This window comes from Eumetopias jubatus, unplaced genomic scaffold (genome assembly GCF_037043125.1).
Source record: "Eumetopias jubatus isolate StellerSeaLion01/CBP00866 unplaced genomic scaffold, mEumJub1_p1.0 scaffold_91, whole genome shotgun sequence".
NCBI lineage: Eukaryota > Metazoa > Chordata > Mammalia > Carnivora > Otariidae > Eumetopias > Eumetopias jubatus.
Genome location: NW_028274897.1, coordinates 219,675 through 236,999, shown reverse-complemented (window position 1 = coordinate 236,999; position 17,325 = coordinate 219,675). Strand labels below are relative to the sequence as shown.

General features: G+C 48.9%; 1 pseudogene; it reads right to left on the bottom strand.

The window, feature by feature from the left end:
• Positions 1-6,798: 6,798 nt before the first annotated feature.
• LOC148161692 (thyroid receptor-interacting protein 11 pseudogene) lies at positions 6,799-10,935 on the bottom strand (annotated as a pseudogene).
• Between the last annotated feature and the right edge of the window lie 6,390 nt (positions 10,936-17,325).

The following is a 17,325-nucleotide window of genomic DNA, read 5'->3' as shown; positions in this document are numbered from 1 at the left end:
ACAAGGACAAGCTGAAACATGCAGACTACTCTTATGTGGGGTACTTCACTGTTGTAGTTCTCTCAATAAAGTTTTACAGATGTTCCACCAAAAAAAAAACTAATGATGTAATGTACGGTGATTAACATAACAATAAAAAAATTTAAAGAAAAAATGTAGCCCTGCCCACTATACCCGGAAGGCTGCGGGTGGGGGGGTCGTGGCTGAAGTAAACTGAATGGACTCAAAGGCACACCGCAATGCATTCGGGGAATTGTAGTCATGGGTGCGCGGGGAGTGCACCGGGTTTCTTCTTGGGAAGATGCTTCTCTATGCAGAGGTGCCTGTGGTCAGAATATTTTCCAACGGTCATTCAAGGAGACGAAGAGCTACAAGATCTTCAGCATCAGGGTGAAGCGCAGAGAATCCAGCTGGAGGAAACAACTGTTAGTGTTAACAGTTACTCGGGGCTCAGTCTCAACCACTGAGCAAATGTTCATGGAGCACTGACTCTGCGCCAGGAGTTGTGCTAAGTAAGGGCTTTGCGCACATAATCGCCTTTCAAATGTGGAGGAAGGAATGTGCAGAAAACGGGTACAATGCAAAACTGTGTAGTAGTGAAAGCCAACTAGAGCTGCCAGTTACAAGCATCAATGGCTTAAGTTAAGAAACATACTATTCAGTGAAAGAAGGGAATAGAACATTTTTATAAAGTTCAAACCAAGCAAAACGAATGTTTAGAGAAAGGCACATATATGATAAAATACTATACATTAGAGAAAAGGAATGGAGGGGGGGAAACAAGAAGCACCACATTGTGATCTTTAGGGAATGGGGAGGGTAAGGATTGCAGAGGCACCTCAAGCATTTCTCAAGTTGGGGTGGTTCACATGTGTTTCATTATTATGCATATTTAAGATGCTCCTTATACATATATTTTGTACTGCACTTCTTAGAAAACATTTTCTAGAAAAATAAAGAAGTGTATTTTTATGTTCCATTTCTCTGCCTGGAGCACTGAATGGATCTACTCAAACGTTAAGAAGCTTGGATCACACACAAGCACAATAACAATAAAAAGCCAGTGTACATATCTTAGAGCAAGATCAGATATCAAAAGCATACTTAGTATTGTATGGAGGGACAAGAGCTCATTGACAGCCAAAGTAGAAATGACAGTGGGGAAGGCTGAGGTGAGGGAGGCTTGCCAGCGGGAGTGGTGAGATCAAATACAACACTTTCGTTGAGTGGTCCTCTGCCAAGAGGGTAATGCAAACCACTGAATTAGCACAGTCTAATTAGCACTGTCCAGCTTGACAGTGGACACATCCCATGGGTGTTAGTCAGTAATAAGTGTCAAGGGCTAGTAGTATAAGGTGTCAACCCTCTAGGTGTGGATTGTGAGGCTGAGGGTAACTGGAAGAAGGTGGAGGCAGATATACTGATCCACCTCTGTCATTTTCTAAGTGAAGGACACCTCTGTTCTTTGCTGAGCTTTGATTCAGAAGTGACAATCGCAACCTGGGAGGGAACTGGCAAACCCTGGCCACCTTGTGTGTTAGCTCATATTCTGTTAGTTCAAATGGAGGTCGCCATCCGTTTCCAAACTAATGTCCCATCCTTGCCAACAAGGTGAGAATGGATGTGAATTGACTGCATCTAGGAGGGAGATGCCATCAGTGTGACCTCCATCTGGCCTGGATCGGCCTCCAAGGCTCCCCCCCTGAGTTCCACAACCACACGACTTGCTGACTGGTGTGCTTGAGTTCCACTGACTGGGTGTTGGGTCAGTACTTGGGGCAGACAGACAGATCCTGGTGGGGAGAGCGCACCCCACACACCGTCCTGGGAATGACCCTCTGTGTTGTGGGTGGAAAGGAAGGAGGTCACGACCCCAGGGAGATGTAAAAATGGCTCCCTGGCTGCCTCCTGAGTCACTGTGGTTCAGGCAACAGGAGTGGCCTTGCCCGACTCTCAAGCTGCCGCTCCTCTCCCTGTTACGGTGTGTCCTCCGGAGCCCTCAGGGTTTTCAGGCTCACATCCATGGCAGACCAGGGCTTAGGAGCTGATGAGAAACACAAAAGAGGAGGGAGGGCCGTTTGGTGCTCCACTTCTCTCCCAGTACAAAACCCCTCCTCTACACACTTGCTTTCTCTTAGTGTTGTTGCTTCCGGCACGTCCAGGGACTCATCTCGGGATCCAGGCACTTGAGGCTCCCACTCCGGCCATGGACAAAATGATCTTCCTGGCAGAAAAAAAAAAAAAAAAAACAGAAAGACAAGCAGGGTAAAAAGTCCCTCCTCCACCCCACAAGTATATCCAGGAACAAACAAATCGAAAAAAAAGGAGGAATGGAAGAAAGGAAACTGGATACAAGAGGAGGAACCCTCCCCCCCCCAAATTAGTTGACCATAGGTTCACAATTTGACCCAACTGGAAAACCAAGAGTTACTTAAATAATTTATATAACAAAAGATAAAAGGAGGCTGATTGGCTTTTGTGCCTCTACAACATAGGTTCTGAATTAACTTTAATGTCAGCTAAGATGCACCAGGTGGCTAACCTTCAGAAACTTAATACGAGGGCTCAAATTATGGTTATACCTAGTAAAATAACCATATTTTCTAGCTTCTGTATTTAATGCTTTGATATCTCAGGCCTTGCTCACTTTGGAGGGACTGTCCCTGGCAGGCTTGGTCAACAGCTTGCCTGTGAGCACACCTTTCACATGTAAACCAACTGATACAGAACCTTTACCCCCAAGCACCTCCTCTAAGAAGCTCTTACACTCAGGCCACTATCCCCTGCTCTGATTGCCTGAGGGACAGGGACAGACTACTCCAGATACCACTATGGCCTGGAGCCCACTGAAATTATTCAAACTAGCCAGTCTTAAGCCTGCTTACCCTGCCTCACCTGTCCCTTCCCATGGAAACCACAAGAAAGGGTCTTGCCCACATTTTCCCTTCATTCCCCCTTTCTGCTGACCAACCCGGGTGCTTCCCTGGGTGGCCCTCCATGGCTCTCAGGACCTCCTTTCTTGGGATCTGTGAGTCTACAAAACTTCTTCCATTGCGACAGTTATTTCTATATTTTCTTGGTCCCCTTCAAACATCTGAGACCCCTAGGGGTGCCTGGGTGGCTCAGTTGGTTAAGCTTTTGGCTGAGATCATGATCTCAGGATCAAGGGTCAAGCCTCCTGTTGGGCTCCTTGTGCGGGGTGCTGTTGGCTTGAGATTCTCTCTCCCTCTGCCCCTTCCTTCCCCCTGCCCCCACTTGTGCTATTTTTCTCTCATTACAATAAATAAATAAATAAATAAATAAATAAATAAAACCTTAAATAAAAAAAGCCCACCCGGAATCCCAACTAATTTAAACATGGTGAATATTTTGCAATTATAGATTTTCCAATATGTTCTGTTTAGTGCCTATTTCAACATCCTCTCAGTCACATGTGCCTTGACCTTGAAGGGGACACATTTTACCTTGTTATGCACAGGGCACACAAACCACTCTATGACATGCAATCTTTGCAGGCAGGATCTTATTGCACCCAACCTTCTCCAAGAACAAAGGTATGACATCACATTTATGACATCCTACTGTGAGGACATTTGTTTGACACATTTGTTAAGGACATACAACTGCAGGGGGCGACTGGGTGGCTCTGTCTCTTAAGTATCTGCCTTGGCTCAGGGTGTGATCCCAGGGTCCTGGGATCCAGTCCTACCTCAGATCCCTGCTCAGTGGGAAGCCTGCTTCTCCCTCTCCCTCTGCCCCTACCAGCCCCTTGTGCTCTCACTCTCGCGCTCTCTCTCAATTAACTAAATAAAATCTTTTAAAAGAAAAAGGACATACACGTCCAAAGTCTTTCAGTATTTTTTCGGTTCTGGAGGTACATATTCCTTGTTTATAAATTTTACATAAGCCCGTTTAGGCTGTTACTGGTCCATGAGCCCAGGTTGGGTGGGGCTCCCCTCAACAAAAGGCTCTAGGATCTGTCCAAGTTAAAATCGCCTGTTGGGGGGTGACTGGGTGGCTCAATCGGTGAAGCGTCTGCCTTTGGCTCAGGTCATGATCTCAGGGTCCTGAGATGAAGCTCAGCGTGGGGCTCCCTGCTCAGTGGGAAGACTGCTTTTCCCTCTGCCTTTGACCCCCTCCTCCAGTTCCAGCTCTCTCTCAAGTACATAAATAAAATCTTTTTAAAAAATATCACCCATTATTTCCCTAAGTGAAAAGGCTTTAGCAAGCACCTCTCCAGTTTCCTGGAATCCCTGGAATTGTCCATGGGCTCCTGATGCAAGAAACAGCCCTCCTTGGCCCTAGGTTATAGACCATGAAAGGAGCAATTGTTGGCCGTGCACTGGGCTCTCCTGGAAACAGAGTCTCTCACAGACTCTGAGCCTACATAACCCGCTGTCTGTTACTCCGCGGGTCATGGTACCCCACCAGCTTAATGTAGTTACCAAGACCTTCTTGCTACAGACTGAACCAGTCTGCATATCCAACCTGCAGGTGGGGGCGGCTGCTTGGGTCCACAGTCCTTGTCAGATTCCGCGGCGTGCGGGACGTCAGCCTTACCTTCTGTCCCTTGGCTACTTCAGGATTCCCTTGGGATCAACTGAGTGACCATCAATGGCAGTTGACACATTTTGGTTTTGACGCCATCTCTCCTTCCTGGTCAGGTGCCAGCCACACTTCCTAGAGAAGCACTTGTCCTAGTCCTTAAAAGTCTCAGCCCCAGGCTGAAAATGATGTGGACATACCAGAGTCCACTGGGATGGAGAGCGTGAGATTAAGATTCCATAGGAAGTGTTGTCTTGGCATCGGGGAACATCAGAGGGCCTCCAATGGCCTTACTCTCAGTTCCCTTCGCCCTCTGCTCCCACGGATCGGGTCTCCTGGCCAAACAGCCCTCCTTATCCCAGGGACCAGGCACAGTTTCTCCTCAAGTCGTAAGGTCCAGTTCCCTGACAGCCTGTGGAATTATCCAGCAAGCCAGCCATGCCCTCCTGCAGGAAGTAGGGCTCACCTTCACTCTCTTGTTACTCCAAGGTCTGACCCCCCACAGCCCATGTTCATTCTACTCCCAGGTGCAACCTGGCCCTGCACGGTATGGGCCATAAGTACACGTGGGTTATAAATTACTGTCGAGCTCATCTGTTCAGCATCCGGGCATCCCATTACATTAGGGTGGGAAACACTCCCCCACCAATGGGTGAAGAGGAGAAAAATTAAATCCTTCTGCTGCTCTGTACCTTTGTCAAAGCACAATGATGAGTCTCATGGACTTGAACTTATATGGATAATAATCTATTTGGGGCTTGTAAGAATTCACTGGGTCTAAAGGGTGGCCTGTATGGGAATGATGAGCAGGAGGGAAGGCTGCAAAAGCAAGGGCTTGGATGGTCTCTTAAAGGTCGAACTCCAGGCAATGGGGAACCCTCAAATAATTACAGCAGGGAAGTAACATCAGATTTTCATCTCACTTTGTCCTAACAGCAGCGTGGAGAATGGATGCAAGGGAGGCGGAGAGTGGAACCAGCAAGATTGGCAGGCAGTCTACTGCACTAGTCTGTGCAAGAGACAGGAATGGGTGAACCAGAACACTGGCAACAGAAAGGGAAGGATGGATTTAAGATATTTGGCAGGTTGAAGATACAGCAGAATGGAAAATTAATAGAATGGAATGAGGTCTTTAAAGAAGTCTGAATTGGGGGGGGCACCTGGGTGGCTTAGTCGGTTTAGCATCTGCCTTCAGCTCAGGTCATGCTCTCAGCAACGCGGGATTTAAGCACCACATCAGGCTCCCTGCTCAACAGGGGGGCCTGCTTCTCCCTCGCCCTCTGCCACCCCCTCCCCTACCTGTGCTCTCCTGCTCTCTCTGTCAAATAAATAAATAAAATTTAAAAAAGAAGAAGAAAAGAAGTCTGAATGGATCGTTTCCAGAGTACAGTGGTGTAATTAGCCTGGAACTGCAAATGAAGATTTGGAGTGGCTTTTGAGGAAATGAACAAGGGAGTTGATCATGGACATTTGAAGTAAAAGCCCATCAAATACTGATCAATAGGAGCTAGTTAAGTAATTTAGGGTATAAAAAAAAGTAATTTAGGGTATACCCATTAATGCCTACATTTCCTTTTAAAGAAGAAATTGGAATTCATTCACATTTATAAAGATCTCGAAGGCAGAGTGATTTTTTTTGGAAAAAAGCAAGTCAGAGAATACTATATGCCCAAATAGACAAATAAACATATATTTCTAAAGGCCTGAGAGAAATCAGGTTACCCATGAAGTGGATTCCCAGGCAACATAAAATGATTAAAAATTTAAAAAAAGGAGAAAGAGAAATGGGACATAGATGGGAAAATCAAACTTGCACTTTTTCAAAAAATGTATTTATCTTAAACTTTCATGCTATAAACCTAGTTTCTCAAACAAGACGTGAGTGCTCGTGTATTCGATAAGTTTGGAACATTAAGAAAAGTTTATGTTTTCCTTACTGAAGGTATATGTAGATACGTGCTCCTTATGAAAACATCAAAGGATTACAGACAATACTGGAAGTACCATTGACCACAGCCTCCAACCCCACCAATGTCTACTCTCATAAGAAATAAGCACCATTTTCAGTTTGGTGAATACCTCTGCAGTCACCAAAAGACGCTTTTTCTGTTAACGCATAAAAGAATATTTTTATTAAGCTGAAAGCAAAACTTCAAATAGTACGTTTTGCAAAAGGACATTTTGGGATAAGGTAAACACATAGAGTGACTTGGGGTCTTCCGAGCGCTGTCTCGTCTCTGGCTTGAGGATCCTCTATTTCTTGGAGAGGCCTTTGGCCACCATTCCAACCTTCTTGGCAGGTGACAGTATTTGGGGCATGTACTTGGGCAAAGCATCAGTGACGGCATTTAGAAGAAGGTGCTCCGATCCATCTGTTTCCGGTCCAGGTGGGGTAACAAGAGACACAGCTGTGGTGCGGGGCTTCACATCTTTTTTCCAGGGTGTGGATCCTAGGGTAGTGTTCAGACGTGGTGGGCCTTGTTTCATAGCCAGTTTTCCCCTTCCTCCGGAATCTGGGGGCTTCCCGTCATGAGCAGAGGGTTTTGGTGGTGGCAAACCTGAATGAGATTCCACTTCTAGAAACTGGATGAAAAGTTCTGAAAAAGAATTCTTGGCCATAGGTCCGTGATCTGGCTTCACACATGTGTTGGGGGCACTTTTGGGTCCAGGCCCCCGAGTCATCCAGCTGGTAACACCACCTGGCCCTTCACTGAGGAGCTGCCACATCTGGTCTTCTCGGATCCCCAGCATGCTTCCCATCAACCTTAACGCTTCCTGCCATTCGGCATCAGGTGAGTGGAAAGATCCCAGGAAGAGTCTTCATAGGAGGGTTTTGTCCACCATTCCTTCGGACTTACTGACTAAGTTCATCAGTTTCTTCTGTGTGTCCTCCAGGATTTCCTGCTGGACCTCATTCTGTTTCTTGAATTCTTGGAGTTGGACTTCCTTCAGCTCCAAGTCAGCATTTGTTTTATGGAATTGTCCCTGCAATGACTTCAGTTTTCCTTCCAGGCTGTCTGCCCATTCGGCGAGTTCCAACTTGAGGTCAGCTAGGATGTGACCATACTGCTTTCCTTTTTCCTGGGAGGCAGCAAGCTGGAGCGCAGTGTCCTCTTTCTGCTGGGTCACCACGTGCAGTTGCTCCTGCAGCGACTCTACCTGCAGACTGGCTCCTCGGCTGGCATTTTCCATGGCAGTGGAAGACACAACGAGTTTTCCCTGCAAGACCGTCACTTCCTTCCTGAGTTGATTGAGCCACTTTGTCTTCTGAGGCCAGAGCTTCCTGGCGATGAGCATCTTCGGCTTCTAGTGCCAGGTGTCGCCGTCTCTCCAGCTCCTGGGTTAGGCGTAATTTGCTCTCACGTAAATGGTGAACCTCCTTCTGGAGGGCACAGGTTTCCATTTGTTTCTGTTTCAGGGCCAACAGGACTTCATCTCTCTCACAAGCCAGCCTATGTGTCTCTTGCAATGCCTGATTTCCCACTTCCTTTTCTCTAGAGGTTTCCACGACTTTTGCATTTTCCTCTTTCAGTTGAAACACATCCATTTCAAACCCTGCTATTCTCTCCTTCAGATCGGTGACTGTCTGCCTCAAAAGTTCATTTCACTCACTTGGCTACTGAAGTTCTCCTGTAAAGAAAGCAATTCCTCACTTTTCGCTTGGATTCGGAGCTCCTGATCCTGAAGGAAGTTTTGTAGAACAGCCTGTTTCTCCTTCAGCTGCTCGATGTCGGAATCCCTGTGTTCCTGATGTTGGCCTTCTACTTCCCTCCTGGCAGCCACTGACTCAATCCATCTCTGCTTATCTTCCTGGAGGGTTCGAATCATTGTATCTTTTTCTTGAATGGATTTTCGTAGCTCTTCTACCTCCTCTTGGAGCAACTAAGAAGCCTCACTCACTCTGTCAGATTTCATGGCCTCCAGAGAATCCGCTGACTCCGAGGAGTCAGTGGAGGGCTGGAGGAAAATCACATCCAGTTTCCCTAGAAGGAGATCCTTGGCATTGCAAAGCTACCCATTGCTGAGCTGCATTTGTGCCAGTTCCTTCTCTAAATGTTGTAAATGTATTTCATTGCCTTTGTACAGTTCGATCAGGTCACTAGAGGTCGTCTGGACTTCAGAATCCTTCTCGCTGCTGGTGAAAGCCCGCACCTGGAGTTGTGCCAGATCTCTCTGAAGCTGGGGTGACTTATGCTTCATATTTTGGACTGTGGTCATCACCTGCTGTTTCCACTCTTCCATGATCTTCACTTGCTGTTTTAATGTGTCCCGTTCCTGGAGAAGCTGCTTCAACTGATCCATATTAGTTCCTCGAACCTCATTACCAGTGCTGGATGGTTGCAGGAGTGTCAATAAAGTCTGACATTTCTGACTTAACGCATCCACTTCGAGGTCTTTTTCTCGAATAATGTGTGATAAATTCTGAATCCTTTCTCTAAATATCTCCTGACCACTACTCTCAATTCTAGTGGACAGTTTTTGATTTTCCTCTTGCATTCTCTGGAGGTCTGCTCCTGTGACAGTAATTCTATCTGCCATTTTGTCATATTCTGTCTTCAGATCGCTGTTCTCCCTCATTTTCTCATTTAAGGCAGCCAAGACCTGTTCGCTTTTCCCAGCATACTCTTGCAATTGCCGCTGAAGTCGCTCCACGTCCCCATTCTGGCTGTGAGAAGCCGCAGAGATCCTGCTGGAAAGACCCTGAATCTCCAAATCTTTCTGCTGGATGATCTGAGTTAGTTTACCAATCTCCTCTTTGGAGAGCCGATCGATCTGTTCCGTCAGTCGGATGTTCTGTTCAGTTAGAAACTTCATCTCCGGTTTGTGTTCTTTGATTCCTAGGACGAATCTTTGAGTTTCAGCTTCAGATGAATCAAGCTTTTCACTTCCGTTTTCTCTAGGAAGAGGCTGACTTCTTGTGACTTCCACATCATCACAGTCTTCTGTTGGAATGTGCTGGCTTTTGTCAGGCAGCCAGGCTTTCATCTGTTCTATCGTGTCCTGCAAATTCTGAATCTCCTCGTCTTTTGCTCAAAGGAGCTGAGCGTGTTCAATAGTCATCTGCTCCTGCCGGTATTGGAGATGGTCCACTTTCTGCTTCTGCTCTTGTGAAGAATGAAGCAGTCCTATCTTCCCCTGCTGTTGGTTGTAAATGATCTTCTGTTGCTCTCTGATTTCCTCCTCGAGATCGCCTTTTAACTCCTGGAGTTGAAACACCTCACACTCTAGTTCTATGATCTCGTCTAGGATTTTAGGGTCAACTGCAGGTACAGAGCGACTCTGTTGTCTTGGGCTCTCCAGTTCTTCTCCCAGATGATGATTTTTGCCTGTCACGGATGGGAGACACCTGTCTTTGTCCTCCACAGATGGCTGGAAAATGTCATTGCCTCTGAAGGTTTGGATAGACTGACCGAATTCCTCCTGAGGCTCTGGAATTCCTGTAAGTTCTTCAATATACGTCTCTTTCTCTTTAATGAGTTGTGTCAATCGCTTCTGCTCCTCCAAAGCAGAGGACAGCATTTCCTTCGTTCCTTTATGGTCGGCGTCCATCTGCTCGATTCTCTTTTTGAAGTGTACTATTTCCAGGTCTTTCTCTTGACTGTGTTGAATGAAATGCGCATGCTCTAAAGGGGACCATTCTTTGATAGTTTGCTCATACTTGTTCGTTTCCTCCAACAGCTTCTTTTCTGCCCGAGACAATTTTGCTATTAACTGTCCTTTTTCTATTTTTAAAGCCCTCACAGCAGTGCTGTTTTCCAGAGAATCCTCATTGTTCCGGAGAATAGTTTCTTCCAGCTGATGTCTTACATCCTGGAGCGCCAAAACCAACTTTTGGTTTTCTGCTCTGAGATCAGAAACAACGTTGTTTAAATTGTCATTCAGCCGCTCCATTTCTGCAAGTTGTTGCTTCAACCTTCTAAGCTCAGTTTCCCTTTCTTGAAGTAAGTCATCTTTCCCATGACCAGCAGAGTATTGATCTTGCAGGTCTTCTATCCGTTTTTCATACTCGAGGAGTTGTTTGCGGTGCCTGTCCCTGACGTCGGCCAGTTTTTCTTGATGGACACTGAGCAGTGTCGCAACTCCGAGTTGATGTTCCTCAATCTCCCTCATCCGCTGCTCTTCTAGGTCCCTGATGGTGCTCCTCAGTTTCCAGATGGCATTGGAGTCTGAGCGATTTGGTCCCTTGGACAAACGTTTCCAAAGTGTAAGCTCAGCCTCCAGTGTTTCGATCTCATTGAGGAGTCTATTGATTTGTGTCTGAGATGATATGACATCAGCAAAGTCCATCGTGAGATCCGAGTTGTAGCCGGTGAAGGAAGTCTCACTGCCATCCCCTCTCCGCTGGGAATGGCCTAGGCCATAGCCCAGGCCACCAACCCAGGAGCACATCTTCACGGGTCATACAACTGTCGTGGTCTTCTGTGGAAAAGCGTCCAGCGCAGTCGGACTACCCCGCCAAGTGTCCCAGGACCCCTGCCTGCGCCAGGCTATAAATCAGAAGACAATGGGCGTTTCTAGGCAACACCTGCGCAGGCCCGGGCCCCGCCTCCCCTGTGCAGGCCAGGTTGCTAGCAAATGCCAAGGCCTTGGGCCTTCCCAAGGCCGACTATGGCCACTGGTCCCGGTCCCAGCCGCTCAGCCCCACGACTTCCCAGCCAGGGCTGGGCCCCTTCCCCTTCTCCCCCTGCTTCCTGGCTATCCTGTGTGGGCCCCTAGTGAGTGCTCCTGCCTGACTGCCCCCAGGTGCCCGCCCACAGAAAATGCATCTGGCCCTGGACTTTCCCCTTAAGGTACACAAACTCCTGCAGCTTGTGCTTTCCACACAACAGTATCTTTTTAATCGAGGTGAATAGTACACAGTCACATGCATCCATTCACCTAGGAGAGCAGATCCGAGGTGCATCTGACAAATATCTACACCTGCGCAGAAGCCCGGCCCTCCAGGAGACTTTGGGCATTTCCAGCCTCCCGAGGCTCCAAAGTGTTCTATCCCTCCGTGCCCTGACACCCCTGCGGGGACGGTGTGTCACAGACCCGGGTTTGACGGTTCACCAGAGGCTCGAGGCGCTGGGCGCCTCCGCAGCCTAGCGCAGGTGTGCGGCCTAGACCGCGCAGGGGGTCGCGGGCGCGGCGATGGCAGTGCTGGAGAGGGGACATCCGGGCCTGCACAAGGCGGCCCCGGGGTTCCCGCCACGGGTGGAGGAGGGGCTGGGAACCGCGTCCCGGGTCTGGCCCCCCCCTAAGGCCCCGACCTGCCACGCCACTGGATGAGAGGCGGCGAGGGCGGGGCGCTGGCCCCAGAGCAGCTTCCACTGCCGCCTCGGATGGACGTGAAGCGATGTCGCCCTCCCCCCCCCCGCCCCCCTACCCCCGGCCCGGGCGATTCCTCCAGCTGCCCGGCCCTGGCCCTGCTGGCCGCCGCCGCCGCTAGAAAGAAGCGATCCAACTGCATGAAGCAGCTGACCAACCAGACCGTGGGCAGGCGAGTGCGTCGATCCCGGTCGGCAGGAGCCTGGACCAGGGTCGGGCGCGGGAGGGCCGGCTGCTCTCTTGGTGACGCGCTCCGGTCCCTTACAGCGCCCCGCATCAGGCCTCGGGGTCCGGGCCCAGGGCTCCGCCACGCGGGGACCTGGAGCCTGGCTCGGTGCCGCTGCCCGAGACCCCGGGGAGCAGCGGGGTTGGTCACCGCCTGACCCCGTCGCCCTCTGTCCAGGCCCCGCCCACCATCGCCCTGGGGGGACTGGACCCGAGCCTTCCCTACCCTCCCCCCGGGATTTTCCCTGGGCGAAAACTCGGGTAACCAGTGGGCCCCAGGCCAAACAGACGCTGTGCTCTGCGGGCGAAGATCTCAGGCTTTCTGGGTCACCCCGCTCTGCAGACCCTCCCACCTCCCAGCGCCTGAGAGCACTAAATGAGTAAGGGGCTATCAGAGCCCATCGGATACGCCTAGGAGGTTCGGGCATCCATCCAGGGACTGTACAGGTGCCGCCGTCTCCAAACCCGGGCCCCTATGGACCGGACTGCCCAAGGTCTTGACATTGAGAAATTGGGAACTGGGAGGAAAGAATTGTGGAAACCCCTTGGGACGACCTTTAGTTTGTTTTTTTTAATAGTTTTTTAAAAAAACCCTTTCTCCCTGTGGATTTGGAAGCCGATTCTTCTCCAGGTTTCGTTGGGACTGCTTTAATGCTTGACAGGAAACATTATCGATTCTGAAATGACAGAATAGACCGGAATTTGTAGACCATTAAGCTGTTGCAACAGGAACATTTGTGGTTTTGAGAGCTCCTGGAGGTGACTGTCATGTGCCCAGTTATCTGGGGCACATCTTTCAACGTCTTTTAGGTCAGTTGGCTCTACTGGACCTACTGTTTATTCTGGGAGAGATATGAAAGTGTGAGTTTTCCACAGCTTTTGCTTCTTTTTTTCCAGTAGTTGGGTCAAAAGGGGAGCTTGATTTGACCAAAGCCCAAGGGGATAGTTCTTTTTGTGTGTGTACCAAAATGCTTTTACTTCCCCTCCCGTTGTCTAAATTTGCTTTTTAGCGTTTGGTTCAGCCCCCCCCCCATAACGTTTTGCTTAGTGGCTTAGTTTTGTTGTCTAATTTTGTTGCTACCCCATCCTATTATCTTACTGTGCATTTATCCTGTTTCCAGAGTTGATGCCTGTCCCCTAAAGCCTAGCGGTGCCTACTTTTCTGTCATTTGCAGGAAATGATAGAAATAATGCCAAGAGGGAGGTAGGCTAGTAGTGATGTAGTTTTGGAATGTAGGTGAGGTTTAGTGGGGTGAGGTCTGGAGCCGACAAAGAAAAAACAATTCTTGAGACGTCTTTGGTGCAAAATGGTGGTTTATTAAAGCACCGGGACAGGACCGTGGGTAGAAAGAGCTGCTGCACCAGGGATGTGGGGGGCATCTGATTATATAATTGGGAGTTGGGGGATGTAAGGAAAAGGCAGGGTTTCAAAAGAACTTTCCTATGCTAAAGAGAACGTACAAGATCCTGGAGACCTTGTCATTGTCAAGTAAGGTGGTTTTCCCTTCTAGCAAGGCATTGACATTAAGACAGTTGGAAGTTTCCTGGAGGAATGTCACACATATCCCACCCAGGAGTAGGGGGTGGGGGATTGCAGGGTGTCAGCTTGTGCTTTGTCCTCAATTAGTCTTCAGCTCCCTCATCAATCAGGAGTGGGGGCCAATGTTTCAAAGGAGAATCTGTAAATGAATCCAAAGTAATTCCTTGGGAGTTTTCTTACCCCCGCCCCCTTTTGCCTTCTTACTAACATTCCCTGTGAAATCAATATTCAGTGAGTGTCAAGACAGATCTGTCACAGTGTCATTCTGGCCTGTTTATACACTGTGTCAGTAAAGGGGAGTTTGCTCTTTTGGTGCAAACTTCTGAGCCTTTTCAAGCTACCAAGCCTGGCAGGGTCTCTTTGGCCCCAGTTCCTCTGTAGCAGCTTCTCTCTTCACACTTGGATTCCGGCCATAGGTGCCCCACTTTTAGTTCCCAGGGCAGGCCGAGGCTTCTTACCCGTGAGCCTCTACCTGCAGTTCTCCGGAGCCCCTTTCACTGCACCAGCCCTGTAGCTGCCTTCTACTCATTCTTCAGCTCTCCACGCAAAGGTGTCTGCCTCTAAGAGGCCTTCCCTGATGCTCCAACACAGACTGGATGGCCCCAGCCCGGGGAACTTTCAGAAGTCCACACAGCACCTCGTTTTCTACAATGCAGTGGCCATTTTCCTTGTTATTGTTCTCCAGTAAACGAAATGCCTTGAGAGAGCCCTTGCTGTCTTTCTCTTTCATTTCCCAGCGTCTGCTGTGGTGCCTCGCATAGGGCAGAAACTCCACAAAGATTGTCACATCCAGTGTGAATCTAGTTCTTCCCAGATGGCCCTGGCGGTGTGAGCCCAAGTATGGGAAAATGAAAACTGGATAGAGTCAATGGTGATTCATACTGGGACAGTAATTCCGGCCCTGACCTTTGACTCTGTTTGAAAATCTTTCTTGCTCAATGCCAATGGAAGCTGAGGCTATTCCAGAGCTGTGAAGGGTGTGACAGTTATGCTTCCCAAATCAAACTTTTTCTGGGGAAGCTTTTGGTTCAGTGCTGTCGATTTCCTCGATACATTTGTATTTCTTCCACTCAAGTCATTATAAAAGCCTCGGGAGGGAATGTGGAGGCAGGAGAGAGCCTAGAATTGTGATTTTGTGTTATCGTGCTATTGGTAGACATCAGAAGCAGGATTCTGGGTGCATTCAACACAAGAGGAAGCCTAGAGGGCAAAGAAGGTCCCCTGCACCCACGAGTGAAGTCATGTATGTGAACTGCACTCCCATCCTGTGTGTTATCCATTCATAGAGCATTGCAAGGCCACGTTCTCATCCCAAGATTGAGGACCTTGTGAGCAACCCCACAGTGAGGTTCCGTGGGACGAACATGGGGGAGAATCAGGAATGGCTGGAAGGAGGGAGTCCTCATGATGTGATGTATTTCCAATGGGAGGATGGGTGTGTTTCAGCAGACATTTTGTGTATCACAGGCACCACGCTAATGTGGTGGTCTCATGACAGGGGTGTTCCAGAGAAGAGAATTAGGATGGTTGATTGATTCATCAAGGGGCACTTGTTGAGCCCACATTGTGTGGCACTGATCAAGGTATTAAAGATTCAAAAGTGAACACAACCCAGTTTCTGCCCTGAAGGGGCTCAATAGATTTGTGGAAGAGATAGACAAACAAGAAATAATTATACACCATGAGATAAGTGCTTAAGAGAAGGATCGCTAATACAGTGAGCAACACTCCACTCTCAGTGCATGGAGAGAGGTACCAAACCCACACCAGCAAACCAGGAGAAAATTGGAGCAGAGCCTTTCCCCCCAACTGTAAGCACTTCTTTCAACTTTCTCTCCTATTGTTTAGGTCTCTTTTGCTTGTAAGAGAACCCAACCCAAATTGCCTTAAGCCGAGATGGGAATTTCATTAGCTCATATGTGACCCACAGAGTCCAAAAGGAGTATGGCTGCAGCCAGGGCTGGATCCAGGGGTTCCACTCTCTACATAGGCTGTGTCCCAAGGGGACACCCCCACCCCCAGCCAGTTTTCCCTCCTCCTCTGTTCAAGTTCCAGAGGGACAGAGACTAATTTTCACTGTGGCCAGAGCCCCAGGGTTGACTCTGAATGTGTCCAGCTGGGTCCCATGCCTTGCCCTGGAAATGGGAATGGAGTCAGCCCCACCCAAACCACAGGGACTGGGAATGGGGGACTGCTGGTCCCCCAGAGAACACTGGGTACTGTTACCAGCAGGAGGGAAGAAGGAGTGCTGGTCAGGATACGGTAAGTAGCCGCCCTGTCTTTTGTAGTCCTGCTCTAAAAAGAAAGATGCATTTTGAAAATCCCCAGTGCAGATAGATAATCCATCAGATGCCGGTGGTACTTTTGGGGGAGGTGATAGCCTCAGTGGAGGAAGGTGTATACCAAGGTGAGGAAACCCAGGAACGTTGAGTTGTGAGGCAGAAGTGTCAAGGAGCAAAAGAATCTGAGCCACCACCTAAGAGAGATGATGACCTAGGTGAGGCTCTGGAAGGGAGTGTCTCTTTGGGTGTCGGTTTGTGCCAAGGTTGAAGTACTACTCCCTGCAGGTCCGAATGCTTTCCTACATAGTAGCCTTTAGAGAAGTCAAGGTTACAGACTCCAGGCTAGTGAAAGCAGAGTGACTTAGAACAGCTGAGGGCCAAGGGGGACCTCGCCAGTGTTTGTCTCAACAAGGGGCATGTGGGATATGGGCCCAGTGTGGCCTGAGCTTTGGAGTTTTCGAAAAAGGCCTGAAATCTGGATTTTCATGAAAATCAGGTGGCATTTAAGGCAAATTAAACCACCACCATGACATGATGTGGGGTTCAACAGAATCTGTCCGTGGCCAGACCTGGTCTGTGTGTGGGTCACCAGTTGGCACTTGCGTGTGTAAAAGGATCGGGAGGTGAAGGATTCCTGTTACAATTTTCCTTTTCTCTCCTGTACCTTACCCTGATATGACTGCACTCTCGGTTCTTGGATTTGTGGAAGAGCTTGTTCTGTCCTTTTCAGAAATCTTTCAAAGATCTGATAGTCATACTCGTCAGTACTTCTCTAGTGGGTTAGTTTCCCAAGTGCTGTCCCAGAGCACCTGGCTTGGTTCTCGCCTACTGGTGCTTATCATGTCTAGGTTATGAGGAAGGAAAAATGGCTTGCCCAGTATGCCCAGCTACTCAGTGGCCGAGGCAGGACTCGGGGCCAGGGCTTCAGACTTTGCATCCTACGTGTTTCTGAGGACACACCCTGGCCGGCTGCCTTTTCACCTGATTCACCAGGAAAGGGTTAATGTGGATTCAGTGCCCTTGGTGCTGGCTGAGCTGCTGGGCTAGAGGCTTTGCGTCAATGATCTCACTGCCTTCTTCACAGCAAGTCCCAGAGGTGATGTTATTTATTCCTGGTTGAATGATGAGGAAGGGAGGACTCAAAAGAGGTCATCGGGCTAGTTCATGGCAGAGCTGTCATGAACCAGAAACCAGGTCTGGGATTCCAAATCAGCTGTAAGTCTGGATGTCACGTGGGCAACTCTTCTTGGAGAAACCCCATTTTGGAGTTATGTGGGACGCTTTCATAAAATCCTGGAAGCTCAGAGTTGGATGTTGCTCTAGTCTAGTAGCTCCTACCAGGAATGGTCCTCCAGGGGCATGTGGCTATGTCCGGAGACATGTTTGTTGGTAGGACTTGGGTTGGAGGGCAGGGTACTCCAG